Source organism: Notamacropus eugenii, chromosome 2, assembly GCF_028372415.1.
Source record: "Notamacropus eugenii isolate mMacEug1 chromosome 2, mMacEug1.pri_v2, whole genome shotgun sequence".
Lineage (NCBI taxonomy): Eukaryota > Metazoa > Chordata > Mammalia > Diprotodontia > Macropodidae > Notamacropus > Notamacropus eugenii.
This window is the reverse complement of record NC_092873.1, coordinates 88,712,141-88,728,120: the sequence shown is the minus strand read 5'-3', so window position 1 is coordinate 88,728,120 and position 15,980 is coordinate 88,712,141. Positions and strand designations below refer to the sequence as shown.

Below are 15,980 nucleotides of genomic sequence, written 5' to 3'. Positions count from 1 at the left end.
ATTTGCAGAGAGCATTTTTATAGTTATAAAAAGGAATCAAAAGTTACAGAATCTCTTTATTGATTTCTAATTGGTTGGGTTAATTACTAAGATTGGAATGAGGAATTTGGGTAATTTGCAACACTGGTCTGGTGGGTGAGTTGATGGCATTACTGGCCATGAGTGCAGTGATCATCAACTTGTCTCTCTGATGGGTGTAGGATTATATCAGTTGCAACTGATATCATGTAATTGTTGGACTGAGCAGGAAGGTCTGGTGTTTGTGGTAAATGTGGTTAAATGTTGCCTTAGCTGAATGCAGAATTTAACTCAGAGAGTAAATTAGACTTGAGAAATGAGGAAATGTTTATGCTAGCTCAGTTCAGCAGCTGGTTGTCCTCAGTTCCGCAAAAATGAGGAATTTAGTTTATCTTGTAATCTAAAACTTATCTGAATTAGGCCTTACAAGTTAAAAATAAATCATCAGAATAATCAATACTAATTTGTTTAGGAATTATTTCTTTCAGTGGGCTGTAATATGAGTGCCTTGGCCACTGTGGATGACTGTGGAAGAACCAAAGGCAGGAGATCTCCTTCAACAGTCAAGCAATGATGTGATGGGCAGTGGGGCCCCTTCATAGATAACACAAAGTGTAAGTGTCTAACATGAGGAAGGCATATTTAACAGCTCTAGCCTGAGAGGGTAAAGATCCACTTGCCAAATTTGGTAATCTGCTTGCCTCTTAACAGTGTTACCCTTAAGTCCTTGTTTCCGGGGGTGGAATGTAGTACATAATTATACAATCCCTGATGACTTGATCAATGAGTGTTGTGGAGGCTGCCATACCCTGCTTCCTCCACCAGCAGATAAGACTGGCAGTGTCTAAATGTCCAGAGCATTCATATGCCCATTTCCACATCCTGTTTCCATATGGGACATGTCCTGTGCAGTAATGGGGGTGGTCTGGGCTGCTGGTCATGTGAGGTTTTCAACCACTTGCTTGAGTTCTGTTCCCTATGTAGCCTTTCTTGTGGGAGCAATGACATGATTGACCTAGATTGTACAGATTTGTGCATATGCTGCAATGTCCTTCCCAAGTTCAGTACCTCATACTGATCAGCTTTGGATCTGCCAATCATCCTGGGTCTGATGAGTGTTGGGAAAGGGGGGGGGAATTCAAGGACCCCCCTAAAGACCAGGGTATGGGGGAAGGTCATTTGGAATGAAGTTGAGGACTGAAGCATTCTTGAAGTCAAGGTGGCAAAGATTTATTGTTATACTTTTCAGGGGGCATGAGAAAAAAAGAGATAAAGTTCGTTGGTCCTCCACAGAATGAAACATTTAGTAGTTAAGTGATAGGAAGGGAGTACTATAGGGAGTACTGATCAAAAGAAATTCAAGGTCCTGCCTTTATAGGAGAGTAGCAAAATAAAGCGGAAGATGAAGCCAAGTTATTCCCTCAACTGTTGCTTAACAAGCTTCATGCATCTTAACTGACACACCCTGCATAAAATTATCCCTCCATTTTCTTTTCATATTTTTAAAATCATTGGCCATTTTTCTTCTGTTTCTTTAATTTGGCTTTTAAAATCTTTCCTGAGCTGTTCCAAGAATGCTTTTTGGTCTTTAGACCAGTTCATATTCCCTTCTGAAGTTTCAGATGGGAGTACAGTCTCAATGCTGACCTCTTTGGTATTCGTATTTTGGTCCGGGTTCCCACAGAAAGATTCTATGAACTTTTCTTTCCTGCTTTGCTTCTTACTCATGATGATCACCCTTTTCCTGGCTTTTAAAGTAGATCTCTGCTTCTGGGGAACAGGAGGGTCTGTCCCACAGTTCTTGTGCCTTGAACTTGAGGCTTTGTATGTTGTAGCCTCTCGTTCTTTCAGCTGGAAGCTAAAATGCTGCAGCTTACTTGTTTGAAAGCAGAGGTCAGGTGAAGTTCTGAGTTTCCCTGGATTTACCCTGAAGCTATCTGCGTGAGTGTAGCGGAGGGGTACCCTGGTCATAGGATGTCTCCTCTGCTGAGCTAGAGCATAGGCAAGCTCAGAACTCGTCTGTGTTAGTGTCTTCCTTATTCCCCTGGGGTGCTGAGACATGCCTGGGGTCCTGGTGTTGGGGGTTGCGGGCTCCACCCTCCTGAGGCTCAGGATCTCCTGGTTTGCTGAGGTGGGGTTGTCTGGGACAACTCTGATCCTGCACCGGTCCCCTTTGGACACAGCAAGAGGGACCCTCCTTAGAGATTTTCCTAATCTTATGGGCTAAGAGACTGCCTTTGCCTGATCGCACTGTTCCAGGATTTTTCCTGGAGGAATATTTTCTGGGCTCTTCAAGGTCAACAAGGGGAGAGAGATAGTAATTACTGACCACTCCACCATCTTGGCTCCCGAAAGTTCGAGTAGGGTTTAGGTTCTGTGCTTCTCTCTCCCTTGGTTCCACTGGACTCCCGTCCTGAGCTGATGTGTTTGAGAATCTGTAGCAAGTCTGCAGTTTCAGATAACCTGGAGCTTCCTACTCAGTTGGTACAGCCTGCGTGCTGCACACTCCTCCAGTCACACATGACAGATCCTTCCCATCAACCTTCCAGTCTGTCCTGGGCTGGAAATCTGCCACAGTCTGTCTCCTATTGGATTCTGCCCCTCCAAAATCTGTTCAGATTCTCCTTTTAGAGATACTTGAAGGAGTTTGTCTTAGAACTTCAGTGAGTAGTTGCTCTCACTCTGCCATCTTGGCTCCACCCCCCTCCATTTTCTGATCATGGGATCTATGTTGAAGCATGTTTGGGAGGAGGGAACTCATCAAGAATTGTTATATAATGGGAGTGTCAGAAAGATTGTAACCCTGAGGAGTCCGGACCAATTTTGACTCTAAGGGGAGGTTTGATCTCCCAAACAATGTTTAAACTTGTTTTTGCTTCTGTACGAAGTTCTGTTCTGTTCAGTTCTCTGTGAATAGCACCCATGTCTGAACATGTAAATAAATTTGCCTTCTTCTGCTCACTCTATCTTTGAGTTACTTTCATGAGAACAGTGTGTTTCCAACAGCAGGCAAGAGTTCTTAGGAAGTCTGTGATTCAAAAGGGGTGCAGGAAAAGTTTATATAGGATATACCATAGTAAAACATGTGCCAAATGTGCTAACTAGGTGATTCAGGGAAGGTTTAGGGAGTGGTTAGTTCTTAAAGGAACATGCACTTTTAGTTCTTCTGCATAGGTATTTTACCTAGAGTTCATCGGGAAGTATCCCAAGGAGGGGCTACATGGAGGTGTCGTTTTAGACCTGAAACAACAGGACTGACTGAGAAATATCCGGGCTGCCCCCATTAATGTCTTGTTAGACAAGATAAACATAAGGGATTATACACATATCTAAATCTAGGATATATATGATAGGTCAGTGAGTAGTAAATATCTTTATGACCCAGGTCACAGCCCATTCAGCCAGTACACAGCTGGTTCAAACCAATAAATTCTATAGGTGCAGCTGGCTAATCAGGAAGAGAGATAAATGTTTTTGCTAGGGCATTCTGTTCTCAGTCTGGAGAGAAACTGCCAGTGACATGCTAGGGAGAAATGTGATTTTAGAACTGGGATCCAAGCACATGCACTCAAGTATCCCATCAGGCTCACTTGCCAGACCAGATTTCAAGTCCATTGGCAACCACCCAGGAAACAGTGTAGATCTGGAAGGAGCTCCTCCATTGTTTCAGTTAGTCCCTCATGGTTAGGTGGATGACCTTCAGTTCTGTCCACTGGGCACTGTGTTCTCTTCCATCAGCCCTCAAGGAAGGGGTGGTTGCGGGGTAGAAGACTACAGCTGTCCAGAGATTCTCGTTGGAAACAGAGGCACTGCCACCTGTGAAATAAACCTCACTTTTATCATCATTTGCCAGCTGATCCTCCAGTGGCCCCACTTGGGGAGTCAGACAGTGGTGGAAGAGGTGTGTCTCCTGGTAAAAATGGCCCTCAGGGGCTTATGTCACCTGCTTGTGTAGATTTCTGACTCCCTAAGGACCCAGCTTAGCTCTGCCCTATAAATGCCATCTCCATTTTAGCAGGGTGGCACTAATTACTTGCCCAAGCTTTCTGGGGCTGTTTTCCCTATCCCAGGGCAGTATGGGTAATTCAATCCTCAGGACTATGGGGCTTGTGCCTGTCAAGGGTTCTGTGACTATCAGAGCCTAGTAGGTAGCCAATATCTGCCTCTCCAGGGGTGAATATCTGGCAGCGATGTCTGGAAACTTCTTGCAACAGAATTCCATTGACAGTTTCTTGCCGCTATGGTGAGTCCATAGACTCCAGGAGCCATTAATGGAGGTGGTTGAGACCTTTACGTGGAAGTCATAACCCAGAGGCACTGCAGGCAATGCTTGACTGACTGCCTGCTTGAGTGCAGTCAGGACCTTCTGCTGCTTTAGCCCCCACAGAAAGGTGAAGGACTTTTGTGTGACTACATAGATCAGAGCAAGTATGGTTGTGAGGTGGGGAATATCTTGTCTCCAAAACCTAAATATGCCTTTGAGGTGCTGTGCTCTCTTAAAATCAGTTGTGCCTTTGAGGGAGAGTAGTTTATCTCAGACCAGGGTATGGATGTCCCTGCCTTTATAGGTCCATATGTATCCTAAGAATTTCACACACTGTGAGGGGGCTTGCATTTTACTGGGGCTATTATCCAACCATGACTGGTCAGAAGCCCAACTGTAGCCATGCAGTGGAGCTGGACAGCAATAGAGCATCTGAACATGAAGTTATTCACCCAGGGCCATCTTCAAAATCTCTCTAGTAGTGAGAGGTCATCCAAGTCCTGAAGGCACAGTCTTTGCATGATGAAAAGGCTGTTCAGCCATCCCATATGCGACCTGGTACAAAGTACATTGTGCCCTTTCAAATGTAAAAGCAAATTGAGGTTGGGAGTCTGAGGTTTTGGACACAGAGTAAAAACATATTAACTAAGTCTAATACTACAAATAAAGAGCAACCCTAGGATTAAATATCTTCTGTGACCTTTCCACTGTAGGTATAATCTTATTCAAATTCCTACAGTCCACAGTTATTTTCTGGACAAGTCAGACTGTCAAGTTGAATGGGGAGACTGTGGGAAATATCACACCTTCAGTGAATAAATTCTTTGTGAAGGGACACAAACATTCTGTCCTTTGCCTAACCTAGACTGTTGAGTGTTAGCATTTCTCATTGGGAAGAGTAATAACACGGGCTCCTTGTTGAAAGGGGTTCTCAGAACAACAAAATGAGAACCCTTGAGCTGGGGCTGTTAACATAGATGGAGACCAAGTTAGATGGTAAGTAGTAGGGTACTCTTCATGGAGCAGGGCATCAGGGACTTCAACTCCTGAATTACGTCATTTTAGAATTAATTTATGTATTAATTATTGTAATAAATAACATAATTTTGAGCTGAAAGGGATCTTGGATATATTCTAGTACAACTTCTTCCCTTTTATGGTTGAGGAAACTCAGGATGAAGTGGAATTATATCTATTTTGAAGGCTTGGAACATACCAAAAATATACCTTGATATCTTCTATGACTCAGGATTCTGAGTCTCTTTTGGGAGGAGGACCATGCTGAATCCTATTGCATGGTACAGAGGGTACTGACTCTGGATTCAGAGAAGCTGGCCTCAACTCTTATCCCTGGCACTTACTGTTATTGAAGAATTAATTCAGTGTGCCTCATTTCTTGTTTTGATAAAAAATTGTTTGGATTAAAAATATACTGACCAAAAATTGTGGCCATACTCCTCATCTGAGCTGAGTATATTTTTAAAAATTGTAACTATTTACAAATACAGAGAAAAAGCAAATGAAAGTTGTATGAAGCATGGAGTTATGGGTAGGGAGGCAGTGATTTGAATGTTCTGGAAACAAACACTACACATCGAAGAGGTGCTTCTCTATCATCCTGTCTATAGGTAGCATGCTTTCCCATGAGAAAGGCAGTTTACTTTTGTCCATTGGGATGGCAAAGGCTAGTCTATCCATAACTCTATACAGCAGCGTCAAGATCAATGAGATCACAAGATCTAATTTCACCTAATTTCACACTCCTCGTATGGTGACCTTATCTGAGAGTGTTAAACATTCTTCCAAACTTTTGCCTAACTTTTGGGGATTTTCTGTCCCCACAACTCATGTTAAGTGGTTCTGACAAAGAAAACTCATAGAAGCTTTAGGGAGGACAAAAAGAAAAGCCAAGCTAAGGAGGCAATATCATTTCTTCCACATCATTATTGCCTATATTCAATTGAGTAATCAAGGAACATTGATTAACTGCCTACCACATGCCAGATTGTACTAAGCTGCGGATATAAAAAATAAAATATTGCTAGTTACTAGTATCCATTTTGTGTGGAAGAAAATATTTTGAGATGCAGGATATCTTTAACTTAAGAGGTAGAGAATATAAAATAGGCTATTTAGTATAGTGGAAATGGCTCTGGAACTGGAATCAGAGGCCCTGGGATTCAAATGCTCGATCTGCTACTATAATGTTAGTAGAATAGGAAGATCTTCCCTGACCATTAATAGGCCTAGCACATTGATCACTTGGAGCCTGTGGTCACATGGAGCTTGGGTCACATGAAGCTCAGACTGGAAGGAGCTTGTCCAAGGAGAGAGAGAGGGGGAGAGAGAGAGAGAGAGAGAGAGAGAGAGAGAGAGAGAGAGAGAGAGAGAGAGACAGACAGACAGACAGACAGACAGACAGACAAAAAGACAGAGAAAAAGAGAGACACAGAGAGACAGAGAGACAGAAAGAATGAGCAGAGAGTGAGAGCAGGCAGAGAAGAGAGAGAAAAACAAGCCATGAGTAGGAGAAGGAAGGAATTTGTCTAAGGGAACTTGTTTATGTTGAGAGACCTGACAGAAAGAAGGTTTAAGATGTTGGTGCTCCCTGGATTAGTGATAAGTAACCTATTAAATCCTACCTCCTGGTATTCTAATGATGTCCCAAATAAATATTTTGGTTTTGCCTTTGAGGAAGAAAATTTGTTATATTTTGCAAATTTACCCTGGAAATATGCATGCATATTCATGATGGTTGCTGTGGATATCACATTAACATTACAGCTACTTACTATATCCATCTGAACTTGGAATTATTTCCTTTCCAAGCCTTTGTTTCCATGTTTTGAATGGGCTTACAACTGAAATAGATGATCTGCAATGTTCCTTATAGACACAACTCTTACAATAAAGTATTAGCCCAGGCCTTCTTGGGAAATATCCATATAGTCTTCAGAGAAGACAGAGCAAGAGAGAATGAGAGTCAAGACAAGCTCTATCAGGCACATGTGGAAAGCCCTTGGGCTGCTGCCCCCTGGGAAGTATGTGGTAGTAATTCATCAGGTCTTCACTGACTGGGCTTGACTGTCCGTAGCTGGGGAGCTGAAATGCAAGAGAGGGGTCATTACTCTTATGCAATTAGGGTGTCCAAGTAGACAACTATACACAAGAGAAGGAGGGGAAGAAGAGAGTGGCTGATACTTCACTCTTATCTGAAATGGTCAAAGGAAGGAAGAACACAGATACACAGAGTTGGGTGCAGAAATATATTTCATTCAAAATACAAGGAAAATAAAAGGAAAAGGGAAGAGAAGGCAAGAGGGAATTTTGAGGGAAGGGAAATAAAGGGAAAAATGGATTAATCCTAAGAAAAAGAAAATTCTAAGATATAACAATATTTACAGCTCTTTTTGATGTGATAAAAAGGGAGAATGTCTATTGATTGGGGAATGGCTGAATAAATTTGAGTATGTAAATGTGATGGAACACTTTTGTGATAAAAGAAAGGATAAAGAGGATGGTCTCAGAGAGACCGGGGAAGACTCATGAACTGATGCAAAGGGAAGTGAGTAGAAACAGGACAACATGTAAAGGTAAACAACATTAAGAGAACTAGGAATTTTGTTCAGTGTTACCACTAAGCACAATTTCAGAGGACTAATGATAAAATGTGCTACCTACCTCTTAATTGAGAGGTGAAGAACTCACTGTAGAAGGAGACAAATATTTATATTTTTTGACATAAGCAACAAAGACATTTCTTTTGTTTGACTATTTTTGACCTGAAAGTTTGGCTAAAGAGGCAAACAGGCTGGGTGATACATAAATTCATGTTGTTTATTCCCTTAAAGCTAGCAGATACATGATCATGGAGCCAGAAGGAAACTTCTGACTGCCTGGTGAAAGAATGAAAGATTTAAATATACTTTAGAACAGTCCCAACTCAAATTTGTGGTCTTCATGTTTTTTTCAATCTATACTACGAGAAAGGAAGTTTCTTAGTTGTATAAGTTATAAATACAGTGAGACAAAACAATTGTAAGTTAGAAATTATGATCCCAGGATGTCTGTTGTTTCCTGTACAGCATATGTCTCTGGATACCAAGATAAGACATGTTCCACCACTCTGGTGGCAGGCATCCTGTCATAAACAGAGGAAAGAATGCTTTGAAGTCAGCCCCATCTGGCCTTGTTGACATAGGAAGAGGTTTTCTCTGAGTTTACTCAGAGAACAAAGAAGCTGTTAGGTCCAGCCTCTTCTTCTGGTTGATTAGTTCAGACTCTGGCCCTTATTAGAGTCCAAAAAATTATAATAGGGCTCTTGTTTTTCTTTCATTCTCACCTTAAGGCTCATTTTTACTAATATCTATCTATCTATCTATCTATCTATCTATCTATCTATCTATCTATCTATCTATCTATCTAGTTAAATTGACTTCAATTTTTTGTCAAGCAATACAGTGTACTCATTATGCCCCTTCTGGGATCACTACCTAATTTGCACTCTCATTGGCAGTTTAGATTCCCAGCTGGAGTCTACTGCTTCTCTCCTCAGGGTAACCCTGATGCTTAGGTGTTTCTCTGGTATTATTACTCATGAGATTCTCTCTACCAATGTACTCTACATTTATTACCAGTTAGACTTCCAGAGCTAATTAGCTTCTAGTTAGGGGTATTTCCTAAGCAATTATAATAAAAGTAAACCAATCCCTCTTACAGAAAAAGAAACAGAAGCTAATGGGATGTAATAGGTCTTACTTGCTGGCAGTATTCCTATAATCCCAGGTATGGAGAAGTTGAGGCTGGTAGATCTCTCCAGCGTAGAAGTTCTGAGTTATGATTCTCAGCATGCTGATAGGATGTTTGTAGTAGGTTCAACATTAATTTGATGAAACTCCAGGACACGGGGACCAATAGGAGGAGCAGGGTGGCCCATGTTGGAAACAGTGTAAGTCCAAGTTCCTGGGCCAAGCAAAGGAGGATCTAATTATGAATAGCCTTTATGATATCAGCTTGGGCAAGATAGGGAAACTTTGTCATAAAAAAAATAAAAATATTTGACTCCAGGAAGAATTCTTACTCAGATTTTAACTTATTTTTATTAAAATTAAAAAGATTTGCATGGAATTAATTAATTAATAATTGAATGAGGAAAAACACATTTATTAAGCACTTACTATCTCCTAGACAATGTGATAAACACTAGAGAAACAAGAACAAAGAATTCTCTGTTCTCTAGTAACTTATATTCTAATATGGTCAAACAATGTGGAGGAAGGAGCACTGGTACTGCACTAGGAGCAACACAAAGAGGCTGTATCACTTCCAGATTATAGTGAGCAAAGGGCTACAAACTGTACAACTGTCCTTGCTTTGGTCATTTTACTGCCTGTTGCTAATGCTAGGGACATCGCCCACTTGACTGGGGCTGTTTAGATGTCCACTCTGTGGGGTCTGCTTTATTTCTGCATCCTTTGGAGGCTGAATACAGGCTAGGGAATCATTGTCCTTGAGTGACTCAGCATACTTATGAGACCGCAAAAATGACTGTGACATGTTTTGATTTTATGATTACTACAATTCCCTGAAAGTTATGATGTCATCTGCCTTCCTCACTAGCTATACAACATTGCTGTAAGACTTCCTTTATTATGTCCCTAGGAAAGAAATAGGTTTCATCCCTCTAGGGACGAAATTGACTTGTTGCTGTTAGCTTTTTTGGTTAACTATGCCTTGGCCAACTCTGACATTGGTCATACCTACATTAAATGAATTGAGATTGTCATTAAGGACCCATATAGGAAATAACTTCTAAGAGTTTATCATGTCATTTCCCACAATATCTCTCACAGATTGACCATCACAATCACCTAACTCCATACGAAAAGTGTGATTTCTTCCTTTGATCCTCCCCAAACCCCAACAGGAAACTATTTTCTTGACAGACCCATTGATTAGAGTACCTTGGTATAATCATAATATAGTTGCTGGTATCCAGAAGCCCTTTATACATCTGGCAACCTCCATTCTTCCCCTTTTCTGATGTGGTGTGACTTAGGCATATGGCTTCTAGTCCTCCAATGTCACACAGATTGATCTGAGACCCAAGGGAAACTTGACTTTTTCTCCAGCAGGATACATCCCAGAAGTCTCTCAAGTCTGGATGCCCAGACTTTGTGTGATTTGAGACTTCTAGATAGTGTGGGGACTTTAGAAGAGGCCTGAGAAAGGCAAAAAGGCCCTCACTGGATATCACAGTACCATTTTAATATCTTCAATATTTAATGTCTTCCTACTCTAACTGTCTAACATCTCCTTTTCAACCATATTCTTCAGAACTCCAATTCTAAAGTTCCTAATGGGAGAAGTTATCATTAAACACTACCCAGCATAGGTGTCAAATCTCGTTCTGCTCTCCTCTGAGTACTTTAAGTGCCATTTTCCTTTGTTAGTAGTCCAGTTTTTCTAGATCCCTTAAGAATACATAGGGAATACTACCATTTTTTGTGCCTTTATTACCTTAGTCAAACCTTAAACATTCAATGGGCTAAGTTGTCTTTGTTACATCTTTCAAAGAAGTATATACAACTTCATTTTAGCAATACTGATTCCTATCCCCACTCCTCTATCTCTATTTTAGATCAGCAGTTCCACTCTAATACAAATTACATGTGTGTTCCCACTCCTCTAAGCTTTCTTTTCTACCTCCCCTACCCCTTTACATACTCTACTTTCTCCAGCCAAACTGGTCCTGCTCTTCCTCACATTTATATATTTACAGTTTCTGGATCTTTGATTTGGCCAGCCCCTTTGCCCAAAATGTGATCCCTCCTTACTTCCACTTCTTAGAATCTCTAGTTTCCTTTAAAGTCAGTTCAAGTGCCACTTTTACATGAAACCTTCCTTGATTGCCCCCAGTTGCTTATGCTTCTCTTTCTGGGTCTTCTATTTATTTTGTATGTTTTTTATAGTGCATGTAGTCTCTCCAAATAGACTATAAGGTTCTAAAAGTTAGAGACTATTTTTTCTGACTTTGTGTGATTAATGCATAGGAAAGAGCTTGGCACCCAGTGGGCTAAGATGGAGGGGGAGGGACTGTGAAGAGGGGTATAAAAGGAAAGAAAGACAAGATAAAAACCTGTGATGAAGAGGAAGTGGGGAGCAAAGAGAAGAGAAAGCCTTAGAGAATATGATGAATGGGGACATACAAGTAAGAATCACAACTATGAATATGAATAGGATTAATTCATTCATAAACTAGAAAAATTAGAATGGATCAAAAAGCAAATTCAATAATGTGGCATTTATAAGAAATACATCAAAAACATAAAAATTCATAGTTTTTAAAATAGGGGGATGGAACAAAATCTATTAAGTCTCAGCTCAGTTTAAAAAAAAACAAGGGGTAGCAATCATGATTTCAGCCAAGGCAACAACAAAAATAGACTTAATTAGAACAATTTTATAGAGAAATCACATTTTACTGAAAGAAACTATAGTCAAAACTTAACATATAAGCACGAAATGGCATAGCATCTCAGTATTTAAAGGAAAAGGGTTACAGGGAGAAATAAACTATGAAATTATAATAGTGGGCAATTTCAATAGACTCTTTTTTGAGATAGACAAATCTAACAACAAGTAAGAAAGAAGTTAAGAACCTGTATACAATTTCAGGAAAGTTAGATATGATAAGCCTCTGTTGGTTATCAAATAAGAATAGAAAGGTGTATACATATTTCTTAGCTTTGAATGATAACCTTCCAAAAACTTACCATGTATTAGGGCTTAAAAACATCACAAACAATGCATAATAGTAGTAATACTAACATCCTTTACTGATCACAATGAAATAAAAACTGAAAGTAAAAAACCAAATTGAATTAGTAAATAAAACTACAAGCTGGTTTTGTGAAAAATATCAGCAAAATAGATAAACCACTGGTTAATTTGATTAAAAAAAAGAAGAAAACCAAATTAATGAAAAAAAGAAAAAAGGGGGAGTATACCCCTAATGAAGATGAAATTAAAGTAATTATTAGAAACTATTTTGCCCAGTCAAGTGCCAGCAAAACTGAAAATCTACATGAAATGGATGAATATTTACAAAAATATAAATTGCCCAGATTAACAGAAGAGGAAACGGAATACCTAAATAACTAATTTAGAAAAAGAAAGTGAACAAGTCATAACAACCTCCCTAAAAAAATCTCAGGATCAGATGGATTTACAAGTGAATTGTTTGAAATATTTAAGTAAAAATGAACACCAATACTATATAAACTATTTTTAAAAATGTGAGGAAGGGATGAGGTGGAGCCAGCATGGCAGAGTAGATAGATGTACATATATTAGCTCTTCCCACACAGCCCATAAAATACATGTAAAGAAAGACTCTCAACAAATTCTAGAGCAGCAGAAGTGGAGAACAGAGTGGAGGAGATTTCCAGGCCAGGGTGACCTGAAAGGCCAACAGGAAACGTGTGTTGCACCAGACACAGAGTGGAGCCCAGTCCAGCCCAGTCTTGGCTATGCAGCGTGGCTCTGGGAAGAGGACTTGAGCAGGCCTTGGGGGTGGAATCCCCAATTGCAGTAGCAGCGGTTCACAGATCCCTCAACCCACAGGTGCCAAAGGTCAGTGAGAGGGTTTTTTTCAGCTGACTGAGAAGGGAGAAGGGCCTTCCCATAGTTCCAGCCTCAGGCAGCAGCTGCAGAGGCCACATCAGGAAGGCAGCAGCAGTTCTCACAGTAGCCCCTACAGCAGCCTGCATCCATTGTTGGATTGTAAAACCCCTGGGGGCACTGAGCAGCTGATTCTTAGCTCAGCCCAGTGTAGAGGCCTTGCAGCAGCTGATCTTTATCTCACACTGAATGGCAACCCTGCCCCCACAGCTTATCTGAATCTCAGCCCCCAGTGCTGCCTTGGCAGAAGTGGAGGCGAGGTGGTTGTGAAGAGGAAACTCTACTAAGATTCTGGGCACAAAAATCTCTTCTTGCTCCCCGACCAGTGTACACGCTTGATTGTACCACCTTGGAGGAACTGAGATCTTACAGATCCCTGGAGTATACCCTACTCTTGACAAAGGACCCAAAAGTCAAGTAACTGGATGGGAAAATGCCCAAAAAAGGGAAAAAAAATAAGACTATAGAAGGTTACTTTCTTGGTGAACAGATATCCTCTCCCATCTTTTTGGATGAAGAAGAACAATGCTTACCATCGGGGAAAGACATAAAAGTCAAGGCTTCTGTATCCCAAACATTCAAAATAAATATTCAGTGTTCTCAGGCCTTGAAAGAGCTCAAAAAGGATTTTGAAAATCAAGTAAGAGAGGTGGAGGAAAAAATGTGAAGAGAAATGAGAGAGATGTAAAAAGTCATGAAAAGTAGGTCAACAACTTGCTAAAGGAGACCCCAAAAATGCTGAAGAAAATAACACCTTTAAAAATAGGCTAACTCAACTGGCAAAAGAGGTCCAAAAAGCCAATGAGGAGAAGAATGCTTTAAAAAGCAGAATTAGCCTAGAGCTCTGGCAACCCCTGACTCTGCAACAAAATGATTGCAAATCTGCTCATTCTCCTGCTACTGGCCCTCCCCATCCCAGGAGAAAGGCAACATCCAGAGTTCAAGACCACCCTTCCCCCATATTGGGGGTGGCTCCTACGCCAGGCCAGGAGATTGGCCATGGCAGGTGAGTGTATGCTTGCTAGGGTTCCACATCTATGGTGGTTCTCTGATTACCGAGTCCTGGGTCCTCACTGCTGCTCATTGTGTTGTAGACAATCAAATTGCGATGGCACCACAGAATTTTTCAGTGATCCTGGGTTTGTACGCACTATTTTTGAACCAAGGACAGCGCCTGAACGTAACAGAAATTCTGATCCACGAGAATTACACCAATGTAGGGGAAGGTTATGATATTGCCCTGTTGCTCCTGTCTGAGCCTGCCAACATCGCAGATTCTGTGCAGACCTTCTGTCTACCCTGGTCTGATCATCACTTCCCTAACGGAGCCTCCTGCTGGTCCACAGGCTGGGGAAACATGCATCAGGACATAAATGTTCCAGTACCGATGATACTGAAGGAAATGGAACTATCTATCCTTCGACCTTTATCCTGTCAGTGTCTCCTAAACTCAAGTGGCCCCTATAATGTATCAGTGGGCCTACTACTGGACATTATGATATGTGCTGGCTTTAAGGAAGTCAAGGAAGACACCTGCCAGGGAGACTCAGGCAGTCCACTGGTATGTGAGGAGGCAGGTCAGTGGTTCCTGGCTGGAATCACTAGCTTTGGTCATGGCTGTGCAAGAAGGAATTGTCCAGGGATCTTCACAGCTATGATAGCCTATGAGAACTGGATCCGGAAATGAGTCACTAACGCTTCCTTCCCCGAACAACCCAAGCCTGTGGCACCAGATATGCCAGAAGAAAACTGCATCCTTGCTTTGCCAGAATGTGGGATTGCCCCCCAACCTGGTCACTGGCCCTGGAAGGCTATTGTAGTTATCCCAACATCTCGCTGCCATGGGTTGATGATATCAGAGAACTGGGTCCTTGCACCAGGAGCCTGCTTTCTGGGCCTAGGCCCAGACCAAGACCCTGCCATCTTACAAGTGATCCTCCCATCCGATGGTGGAAGAGCGGTAACAGTCAACCAAATCTTCATAAATGAAAACTACACAGAGAATTATGGCTATGACCTGGCCCTTTTGGAGATTTATATTGAGAGTTCCACTGACACAAGCCCTGTTTGCTTGCCTGAGCTTTATCACTACTTTGTGCCTAGGAGCCACTGCTATCTGACCCAATGGGGCTCTGGAGATGTACCCTCCATCAATAATTCTCTCTTGGAAGCTGAAATGATACCCTGGTGGTGTTATTGCCTCTATGGCCAGGAGGGGGAGACAGTTGCTCAGCCTGGAATGAATCCTAGAATCCTGTGTGCTCACTACAAGGAGGAGGAGATTAGCAGCTGTTGATTTGGGGCTGGGCCCTCCTATGGCAGGAATCTGGGACCTGGTTTCTGGCAGGTGTTTCAGATTACACAGAGAGCTGTCTTCGTCCTCGGGTCTTCGCACCGGTACAGCTTCATCGCCGCTGGATCATGCTAGCTGCCGACAATGCCGCCCTGGAGGATCAACTGGACTGGATCTGGGAACTTTTACAGTTGCCAGAAAAGTGTCCTGCTAGAACAAAATATGGAGCTTGTGGCTTTACACTATGGACACCAGGAAGTAATAATCCATTGCCCTGGATGGCAGAGGTGTATGGGACCAGAGGTAGAGTTTGCCTAGGCACCCTGGTGAGCCCTAATTGGGTCCTAGCACCTGCTCATTGTGACCAGACAAGTCTCCACAGCAAGTCTTCAGGTTTATCTGGGAGCAACAGGGTCCCAGAGCTACCAGGTATCCTGGTCAGTCACCAGCATGCGCTTCCTCTTGGATATGGGATCCAGAGCATCCTTAGTCCTCTTGAAACTAGACACCAGGGTTTTGTTCTCCCCCTTTGCCCTGCCTGCTTGCCTCCACTCTGGTTCTTCCCCAACTGATGCAAACTGCATCGTGCTGGGCTGGGAAGACAATACTGCAAACAGAGTTCCCTTGGTTGTTCCAGCCACTGTTGCCCCCTGAAATTTGCCGCTGCCAGTATGATATACTACCCTATGGAACCATCTGCTTCCATTATCACAATGGAAATCA

At 41.9% G+C, this 15,980-nt stretch overlaps 1 pseudogene; it reads left to right on the top strand.

The window, feature by feature from the left end:
- Positions 1 to 14,072: 14,072 nt before the first annotated feature.
- On the top strand, positions 14,073 to 14,651 carry LOC140522756 (polyserase-2 pseudogene; annotated as a pseudogene).
- The last annotated feature ends 1,329 nt before the right edge of the window (positions 14,652 to 15,980 follow it).